The sequence below is a fragment of the Chenopodium quinoa genome, unplaced genomic scaffold (assembly GCF_001683475.1).
Source record: "Chenopodium quinoa cultivar QQ74 unplaced genomic scaffold, ASM168347v1, whole genome shotgun sequence".
Taxonomy (NCBI): Eukaryota; Viridiplantae; Streptophyta; class Magnoliopsida; order Caryophyllales; family Amaranthaceae; genus Chenopodium; species Chenopodium quinoa.
In genome coordinates this window covers 2,448,005-2,457,925 of record NW_018742879.1, presented here as the reverse complement: position 1 = coordinate 2,457,925, position 9,921 = coordinate 2,448,005, and the positions used below count along the sequence as shown (strand labels likewise).

Genomic DNA, 9,921 nt, shown 5'->3' with positions numbered 1-9,921 from the left:
CGGCAAAAAGAAAAACGCTGGACTATCGCGCGCAACGCGCGCGATGGGACAACTAGTAGATATAAAAATATATACTACCTCCATTTTTTTTAGTTGATACATTTTGACTTTAACACTATTCATTCACTCCCCTTTGACCGTGTTTTGTGCTTTATATCTAATGAAAAATATAGTCATGTGGGATTTTCTTAGATTCGTCACGATATATATTTTCAAAATATCAACTTTTCATAATTTTTGTTTATCGGTAATTAGAGATATTAGTGGTTGAAGTTGTGCATTGGCAAATGTGACTAAAGAAATGTGTCAATTAAAAAGAAACAAAGGAAGTAGTTTTTTTTGGTGTTTGGAAAGCCTTAAGGGCTGATGGGAATTACCTAAGGTCTCTTGGAATCAGAAGAGAAGCTCTATTCACTCGAGGTTACTCGGTCGGTCAGTGGTTACTCGGTCAGGAGTTATTTGATCGATCAAGAGTTATCCAATCAGTGGTTGGTGTGTGTCAGTCGCGCTGTAATAATAATTTAATTATATTTATATATTTTAATTTATTGTCTTTTCGAAGACATCTGATATATTTTAATTTATTAATTTTTAATGGGAGATCTTAAGCTTGTTGGCAATCTTGGCATCACAAAAGTTCTAAGAATGAAAATGTAATACGAGTACTATTATTCAAAGTAATCGTGGGCACAAAAAATTGAACTCAAATAAGGTCAAATACTCTTATACCCAGTAGGCCAGTACTCAGAATCATTCGATTATACTCTCATAATTTACGCGATAAATTATTCTTTTTTGATTAACAAAAATTCTTAATTTCATTATTCATATTTCCTACTAAATCGTAACCCTAATCTTTTTGATTCAGTCAATAAATCATTCAATTATGGCATTTCCAGCAACAATTCGATTTTCCCCATTAAAATTCCCAGGTCAATTTCAACTAATTTCACCTAAATCATCTCAACCAACTCATTTCTCAAAATCCCTTAATTTCAAGCATTTCAGAGTTAATGCTTCTACCTCGGTCAGTTCTTCTAATGTATCTGTTGCTAATAAGCCCTCTACTCTAAAAAAGGTAATATTTTTTTAGTGGAAATTTGTTTATTTTTCTATTGAAATTGGTAAAATTATGCTCATTTTAAGGAATTCTGGGTTAATTTAGTATGAAATTATTGTATTTTTAATTTGTCGAAATAAGGAAGTGGGTATAAAATTACTTTCTGATATTCATTAGTTTTCTGTTGAATTTTTTTCAGAATGATTATTGGCAATGGAAGTTCAGTGATAAATCAATCAAAATATATTATGAGGAGCATGAAAAGGAGGGTTCTAAGCCTAGTAAGAATATGCTTATGATACCCACAATTTCTGATGTTAGTACAATGGAAGAATGGAATTTGGTGGTATCAGAAATTTTGGAACAGGATGTTGATAAAAATTTTGGGGCTACTCTTGTTGATTGGCCTGGTCTCGGGAACTCGGACCGGCCGAAATTAGATTATACTGCGGATGTCATGGAGAAGTTCCTGGCTGATCTGATTAATTCTCCTGGTAGTCCTGTGTTTAAACCAGGTGTGCTCAAATGGCTGTCTCATACAGTTATGAACATTTCATATTCATAGGTTACGAGTTGATTATGTGTGTAATAAATTTTGGCTATAGAATGTATGTGTGTGTTTGTGTAATTTTGAAGTATGATGACTTGATGAGATTTGCTGCAAAATATTGTTTGTCATATATTATAACCGTCTGTTATGTGATTTGCATTGTGCTAAAAGCTGTGATAGATGGACTTGAAGTACTGAAGACATCCATATCTATGGGCTGTACTCAGTTATCTCTCTAAACATTTTGTGCTAATGGTCTGTTTCGAACCTTCAAAGTATCATACCCTTGTCGTAGTGTTTGTTTAGAAAACAAGTTCTTTGGTAATGAAGACTGATGAGCTCTTGTAACTGTATCATTTTGTTGCCGAAGTTCCTGATTTTGCATTGTAAAATACTTTTGACTTTACCATGATGAGGTTTCTATCTATCTTGTGTACTATCCTTTTTCTTTCAGTAGTCACATCATAAATTTGTTCTGCTTTAAATATTGAAATGACTGTAAAATTATTTTAGTAATCTAAATATTAATTTCTAATAGCTAGTTTTCCGGCTTTGGGAGTATCAATACTGTTTGCTGAAACATAAGTATATTAAAGTCAGGTGAGGTGAAGGGGTAAGTGTTTTAGATAAAAGAAATTCTTGTAGCGAAGGGAATTTAGGTTAATCGAGGGAAAGGCATCACAAAGGGGATTTCATTGTTATGTTTGGTTTGAATCCTATTTAATTCCCTTGTAAAGTTGTAAGATGCTTTACAATGGAATTAAGTGGGATTCGAATCCTTTTCCCCACCTCTTCCCCTCTTGTTCCTCACACCATCCACATCACCTTCATTTCAACTTCCATCTCCCCTCCCTCTCTCCATCCATTACTTCATGTATCATCCATGGCCTTGTCTCCATGATGATCCCTATTTGCATTAACACCGGCACTGCGGCACCTCACATAGGAAGGATTCCTTCATCCTTCGAAGTAGACTTAAGATTCCACGCTCTGCCTTTTTGAATTAATAGTTTGTTTATTGCTTTCAAGAACAAGCATGCTTTTGAGAGTAAGCATTGTATCTCGTGGTCAAGGTTTCTTGAAGTTTGGAGTGCCCTTATTTGAGACAAATTTTTCATTGTAAATCCTAAAGAAGAGTGTGTGTGTGTGTTTGGGGGGGGGGGGGGGAGGTGGGAGTACAAATGGGACTTGGGTGTCTGTGACTTTGTAGTTTATAGTAACCTCATGATGTTGGAATTTTGTTATGATCAACTTCTCATTTCATCATGTCCCTGTCTTAGTCTCAATTAAAATATCTCTTAGTCTCTAATAGAACAAGATACTTAATACCTATCAATTACATAGTAAAAATGATACTTGAATGTCATTGACTTCGTAGTTTATACTAGCCTCATGATGTTGGAATTTTATTATGTTTAACTTTTCAGTTATCCTCTCTCTGTCGTAGTCTTCTATTAAAATATCTCTTAGTCTCTAACAGAATAAGATACTTAATACCTATCAATACTCTATATTTCACTTGGACATTCAATTCCCATGAACCACATATTCTAGAGAAATGAATATGGAGAGCTACAAACGAGAGTTGTGTGAGAAGTCAAACTGAAATGTGTATGTATGTTGTCACATCAATGCATCATGAAAAGCACTTCTAAACGTCTTCAACAGTCAATAATCGTTTCATAAACCCCTGGTCCCTACACTCATGTCCACTTTTATGATAGTGTTCCCATGGAACATATTTTGAGTCTGCATGCTTGTCACTCAAATGTGTGACTGTATCTACTTTTGTCAAGGTAACATATATAGGTTCGAAATGTGACAAAACTATGTTCAATGCAAAGTGTCTAGACTCTAGAGGATGCAATTCACTATCATGGTATGATGTGAATCATGTGATTAATATCAGTAGACTGCCCTATATGCTGGTGTTACGGAAACTTTAGGATGGCTCATCTGCATCAATGATTCTTAAGCCTAATTCTGAATGATCTCTATTGTTCATGTTGTTGTTTTTGCGCTTCTCACTTTGATTGCTAGTTAGTGGTAATACAGTAATACCTACTTTTTTGTCTTCTTAAAATTTTCTTGCTGTTGTTGTTTTTGTTCATGTCCTAGACGTGTACACTTTTTTTCCTCAAGTACAAGAGATTTATATAACATGCATATTGTTTATGTCGTTCTCTTTGCTTTAACTGCTGATAGCTGCTAAATGTTTGCTTGTACTCGATTGCTTCCATCTGCTCATTTTCTTTTTTTCTTGCCCTGAAAATCTGAAATTGATAGTATTATATCCTAGATACGGAGTATATGCTACATAAATATATATATATATATATATATATATATATATATATATATATATATATATATATATATATATATATATATATATATATATTACAGTGGAAGATAGGCAGCCCATTCCTCTGGGCTATAATAGTCATTTCATGGGCTGGATTAAGGGCAGATTACTAATCTTAGAGATGCAGCAAATTGAAGATATACTACATAAAAACCTAATGTCCTTTATAATATTTGCTAAATCTAATAGGTGAAGTCGTGCTTCTGAAGGCTCTGGATGAGCGGCAAACTATCTGTTAGGACCGTTGCCCCTGGAATACCTAATTATGAGGAATTGAGCAACTGAGCAGACCTTGCAGGATTGCAAATCCTTCAGCTTGCAGTGCCAAGGAAGCACCAACTCTTGACCCACCAAGCCACCAGCATAAAGCTTATGTCACACTAGCGACACTGCCATAAAACCCAATCACACCATGAATCAGTTTAAAATTGTTGCCTCTGCCCATAGCCTTTGAATAAAATAGCCGGGGGGGGGGGGGGGTGGTGCTGTTGAACGTATGGAGTCTTACGGTGGTATTTTTTTTTTTTTTTTTTTTTTTTTTTTGCCATCTTCATCACTCAGGTAGGGGTTGGGTTCTCTTGCTTGAATACATCCCTTGTGAAGCCATATAGACCCCAAAATAGCAACAAAAAAGCACGCATGATACGAGATTGTCTTCTTTCTATTTATATGTGGGAATTTTTCTTCTAAGAACGGAGGTAAATGGGAGCATTTCCTTTAGAATTTGTTGGCAATTTAACAGCATCACCAAATAGAAAGCACCAATACCTAGGCATTAATTTGAATATGATATTTAAAGTTGGCTGTGGAAAGTTGCCTTTTGTCCTTCTCTATGAAAGAATTGTATATTCTCGTTTTCTTCTATTATGTTGGGCTGGTGGCCTTGTTAATCCTTGTGCTATGTGGGCTACAATTAGTATGGCCTCCTCTGGTCCGACCATTTTTTTTTTTACTCCCTCAGTCCCAATATATAGTTCCTGTTTGTGTTTTTTTCACGGTATTTGAGAAATAGGAGGAGAAAGTAGATGAATTACATTAATAAAAGTGAAAAGTACAATTATAGACAAAAGTTTGTGAGAGGAAGAGGAAAAAAGTACAAGGCATGTGCAAAATTGAAGGGTAATGTAGGAAGTACAATGAATAAATTAAAAAAAATGAGGGTATAAAGATCATACTATCCAAAAATAGAAACAAGAACAACATTTTGGGTCTCCAAAATAGGAAAACAGGAACTATATTATGGGACAGAGGGAGTGTAAAAATTGGTTCATCATTTTGATTGTTTCTTCCTCCTTTCCCCAAATATTGTAACAATTACCATTTTATGAAGTTTCACAAATATTGCAACATTCCCTATTTGTTATTTAGTGGCCGAGGAAGTATTTGTTATCTCAAACTGGTGAAGAGTAGCTATTCAGTGGCTGAGGAAGTATTTGTTATCTCGGTATTCCATGTATATTGTTTGATATAAGCTGCTAGTTTTTATAGTCTGTGATTAGTGTGTTTTGTGTGGAATTCTTGCTGTTGTGGCTTTTCCCTACATTTTTGAAGCTAATTGCTGCTAATGTCTTGTACTACAAGCTTTCCTCTGAACTTCTTCTATTTATGCATTGAGGTTCTATTTGTTACAGAGTATTAATTTTATCGTCATCAAAAATTTGTGGCTACTTATATTTCTTATGCTTTTCTGGTACAAAGACAGGCAATGATTAGGTGGTTGTTGGGGGTGGACATGCTGCCACTATGACAGTCCTAGCTGCTAAGAAGGGTTTAGTGAAGCCAGCAGCCATCATAGCTGTAGCTCCAACCTGGGCTGGTCCTCTTCCAATTGTCTTTGGACGTGATACCAATATGGAATCCAGGTAATAAATACTGAATAATTCTCCGAAACATCTCACAGATTCTAAAAATGTTGTCAAATGATCACTACAAGGATTGTAATATGACTGATATCATAAATGCAGTTGACATCTACATATTTGCTGAAATTACAGTAATATTTTCCCCTCAGAATAAATGTCTCAATTTATAGTCTTACCTTCTCTTAAGGTGCATACCTCCTCTGTTTCTTTTGATCTTTACCTTTCTGGTGTTCTTCCTTCGTCGTGAAATTTTTTTTTAGACACAATAATATGTGATAAAGGGTTAGGAGGGGTATTCGTTTTTCCAATTTCTTAAGACATTTGCGTGTTAGATGTAAGGTATGGTCTTTCTGACATTAAATGATCAATTTGATGCTTGAATAATTGAAGCACAAGTGGCTATCATTATCTTTTACATGATCATCCTAAGTTTACATGTATTTCTTCTGTCGTCCCTGAGTGAAGGCCACACATGGTCGGGACTCATTAGTTTTAATGGCAATTTTCCATATTATCTCACTGTTCTAAGTTTCACTGTTCCTTATAAAAATTGTCTCGATCATTATGCGTTAAGGAGTTTTCCTTTCTTTTGGTCTTTACTTTTCCAGTGTGCTGCTTTCACTTGTAGCATAATAGACACAACTTTTTTCATGAGATAAGGGGTACTAGAGGTTGGCGGGGTGAGGGTTATTCATTTATATAATGTTCCTTAGACATTTGAGTACTAGATGTTAGGTATGGTCTCTCTTAACGTTAAATGATCAACTTGATGTTTGAAAAATCAGAGCATAAGTATCTATCAGCATTAGTTATCATTTATAATCTTAAGTTTTCATGCAGTACTCTTGTAGACCCTTAGTATATGCTACATTTGACCGAGATTCATTGACAGAAATAGAGTTAATGACATAATTATCTATCACGTTAAATGATCAACTTGATGTTTGAATTTTAGAGCATAAGTATCTATCAGCATTTGTTATCATTTTTAATTATAATCTCAAGTTTTCATGCAGTACTCTTGTAGACCCTTGGTATATGCCTCATTTGACGGGGACAATGGCATAATTGTCTATCACCATTCAAGTTTTCACATCATCATTGTATCAATAATTCTTTATTTTTTGGGTGAAGGTATATATGATGAAAAATAATATAGGAAGGTTAAGATTTTACCTTAATCTAAAAATGGTACTACCTCCATATCATATTATTTGCAACGATTTGACATAAAGTGTGAGTAGAAAAATGTCTAATCATTGCAAATAATATGAAACGGAGGTAATATGTTGTTTGGTACATATGTACAGCATGTAACAGAAACGTGACCTTTCAATTAAAGACATGGGTATTGTTTATTGTGCTACATGAAACCATGTGCAGCTCTTGATCAATTTTGCATTGTACCATCTATTCTCTCTTCAACTCCGGACTCCCTGATATCTAGGTCTTGTTTCTTGTAAATTTATAGGTATGGGCTTCTCAGGGGAACCTTAAGGGCCCCAGCTTTGGGTTGGATGATGTATAATGTTCTTGTCAGTAACGAAAATGCGATTCAATCCCAGTACAAGTCTCATGTTTATGCCGATCCTGCAAATGTTACCCCAGAAATTGTGCAGAGCAGATATGCGTTGACAAAGAAGGAAGGAGCTCGATATGTACCTGCTGCTTTCTTGACAGGCCTCCTAGATCCTGTCAAATCTCGAGAGGAATTTCTTGATACTTTTGCATCCATGGAGGGGAACATTCCTGTTCTAATAGTCTCAACTTCCGGTGCTCCTAAGAGGTCAAAGGCTGAGATGGAAGCTCTCCGAGGAGCTAAAGGGGTCACTAAGTTTGTTGAAGTACCCGGTGCTCTTTTGCCTCAAGAAGAGTACCCCAAGGCTGTTGCTGAAGAAATTCAGAAATTCTTGCTAGAGATTTAAAAACCGGGGATGATCTTAAACTTAATTTTAGAGCATGTTACCTTTTTTTTTTATTATTTATTTTTTATTTTATTTATTTTATTTATTTTAATAATTTTTCCTCTTTTCCAGTATTATATTCCCATACATCATTGTATGTACTTCGTATAAGTGTATAACAGTGTAAGAATATTCGAAGTAAGAAAAATGTAGATCAAAAAGGAATTAAGTTGTTTTTAATACACTAGTACTCTGTATGGGTATGTATTTTGGGTTCACCCATCATTGGATTAATTATGAAAGACTGGCCATAATTAAAAATGTGCCTTTTGGGTTCACCCATCAATCCATCATATATTACAAATGTTATTATGTAAGATGTGGGATTCATCTCAAATGTTATTAATATATGTTAATATTTAATTTTTTAAAAATATATGATTAAGGATGTTAATAGTCAAAATTGTGTATTGACCGATATGTTGATCAATTTTTTGTATTTTATGTAATTAGATGAAGTATTATACACCCCAGTACGCTTTGTTAAAGCAGTGATGCCATGATGGTTGTGGTGAGATATACCATGCTCGACACAAGTAGTAAACTCTACTACTACTAGTGGTTGTGTGGTTGTGGTGAGATGACACACCATGCACAAGTAGTAAACGTTATTGGTGGCTGTTTAGTTGCCATAAAAATTCACGGGAAGTAAGAATTGCTAAGAAATGTGTTGGAAGATGAGGTTTGGGTGGCAAAATCTTGAGATCTTTTATTTTAAACGTACAAAATGAAGAAAGGTTCTCACTTATTAGGCTCTTCTATGTATATTTGAAAGTTTGAAACTTCCCATTAAAAGTAAACTTTGATGCTCAACCAAACAACACATAGCAATTCCTAGAATTAAACTATATGGAAAAGAATGTATTCTTATGCAATATTACATACTTTTTGTGTCCAACAAATGAGCACTTTATATATGAAAATCCGAAATACTGTACGTGTTATGAAATTATTGGTGTATAGCATCATGCATTCATACAGTAGTGGTTGAAAAAGAATAAAAGATGATGAAAGCTTGAAGCCTTGAAGTAATAGAAAGATAATAACGATATAATTACAGGTAAGTTTCAAAGGTATTAGTTACTATAAGCTTAATGTGGTCAGTAAAAAAAGTTGTTCACTCCGTTAAATTCCTTTTAGCATTCAGCTGGACAACTGGTTTGGAAAATATTTTTTTCCTCTTATTTTGCAGATCCCTAGTCATTTTTATTATAATAATGTCACTTGATAAACGTTTATTAAGGAGATGAACTGGAATTCCTCCTATCTTATTTATGTATCTATTAGAGTATTAGCTATGCTTTCAAACTTCACTCATACGAAGTATATACTATTTTACTTTGAATCTGGTAAAATTGAACATTAATTTTCCAAATTTCTTTTCATTTGCTCTTATGTTATTTCCTAATTTCAACAAGCTTGTGGTTGCAAATTAATTTTAATTTTATTACATCTTTTTTTCATGTCATTGAATAACATACAAGATTTTGCTATGCTTCTTTATATATATATATATGATCAACCTAAACATATAAAACATCTACTAAACAAGCAAAATTAGAATTAACAAAGGTTTCACGATAAACAAAAGAAGTCGAACTCACCAATTCAACACGTATTAATTAATAGTGCAATATGATTCCGAAAGTAATAACTTGACGCATTGTTCGTGTCACACATGTTTTTAATGTCAATTAAATATAATTAGGAGTGTTATTAAAAAAAGGAGACCCATTTAAGATCATTTTTAGGTAATGTTTCCTTCAAATCTTATCATATTCTTAATTTCATGAATAAATGAAATTGTCATGTTATGTCAAATCTAGCTAATTAGTCTAAATGCATCTTCTTTCGACTGATTAGTAACAAACAGAAAACTTCACTAATGCACCTCCTTTTTTGAAGTTGATGGTATGTAAAAGCATCTATATGGCATCAAGACTTACACTTGTTTGCAATTTTTTCTTCCAACATTTCCCGTACCAATTTGAAAACTATTTCTTGTACATTAATTGTGAAAATGATCAAGCAATAGTATATTATAGACTATATGAGCTTTAAATTAAATGTGTGATGCACTATGAGTATGAAAATACTTTAATAGTTTAAAGTGTAAAAAT

The 9,921-nt window shown here is 33.8% G+C and overlaps 1 pseudogene; it reads left to right on the top strand.

The window, feature by feature from the left end:
• Positions 1–692: 692 nt before the first annotated feature.
• Positions 693–8,079, top strand: LOC110726457 (annotated as a pseudogene).
• Positions 8,080–9,921: the final 1,842 nt, after the last annotated feature.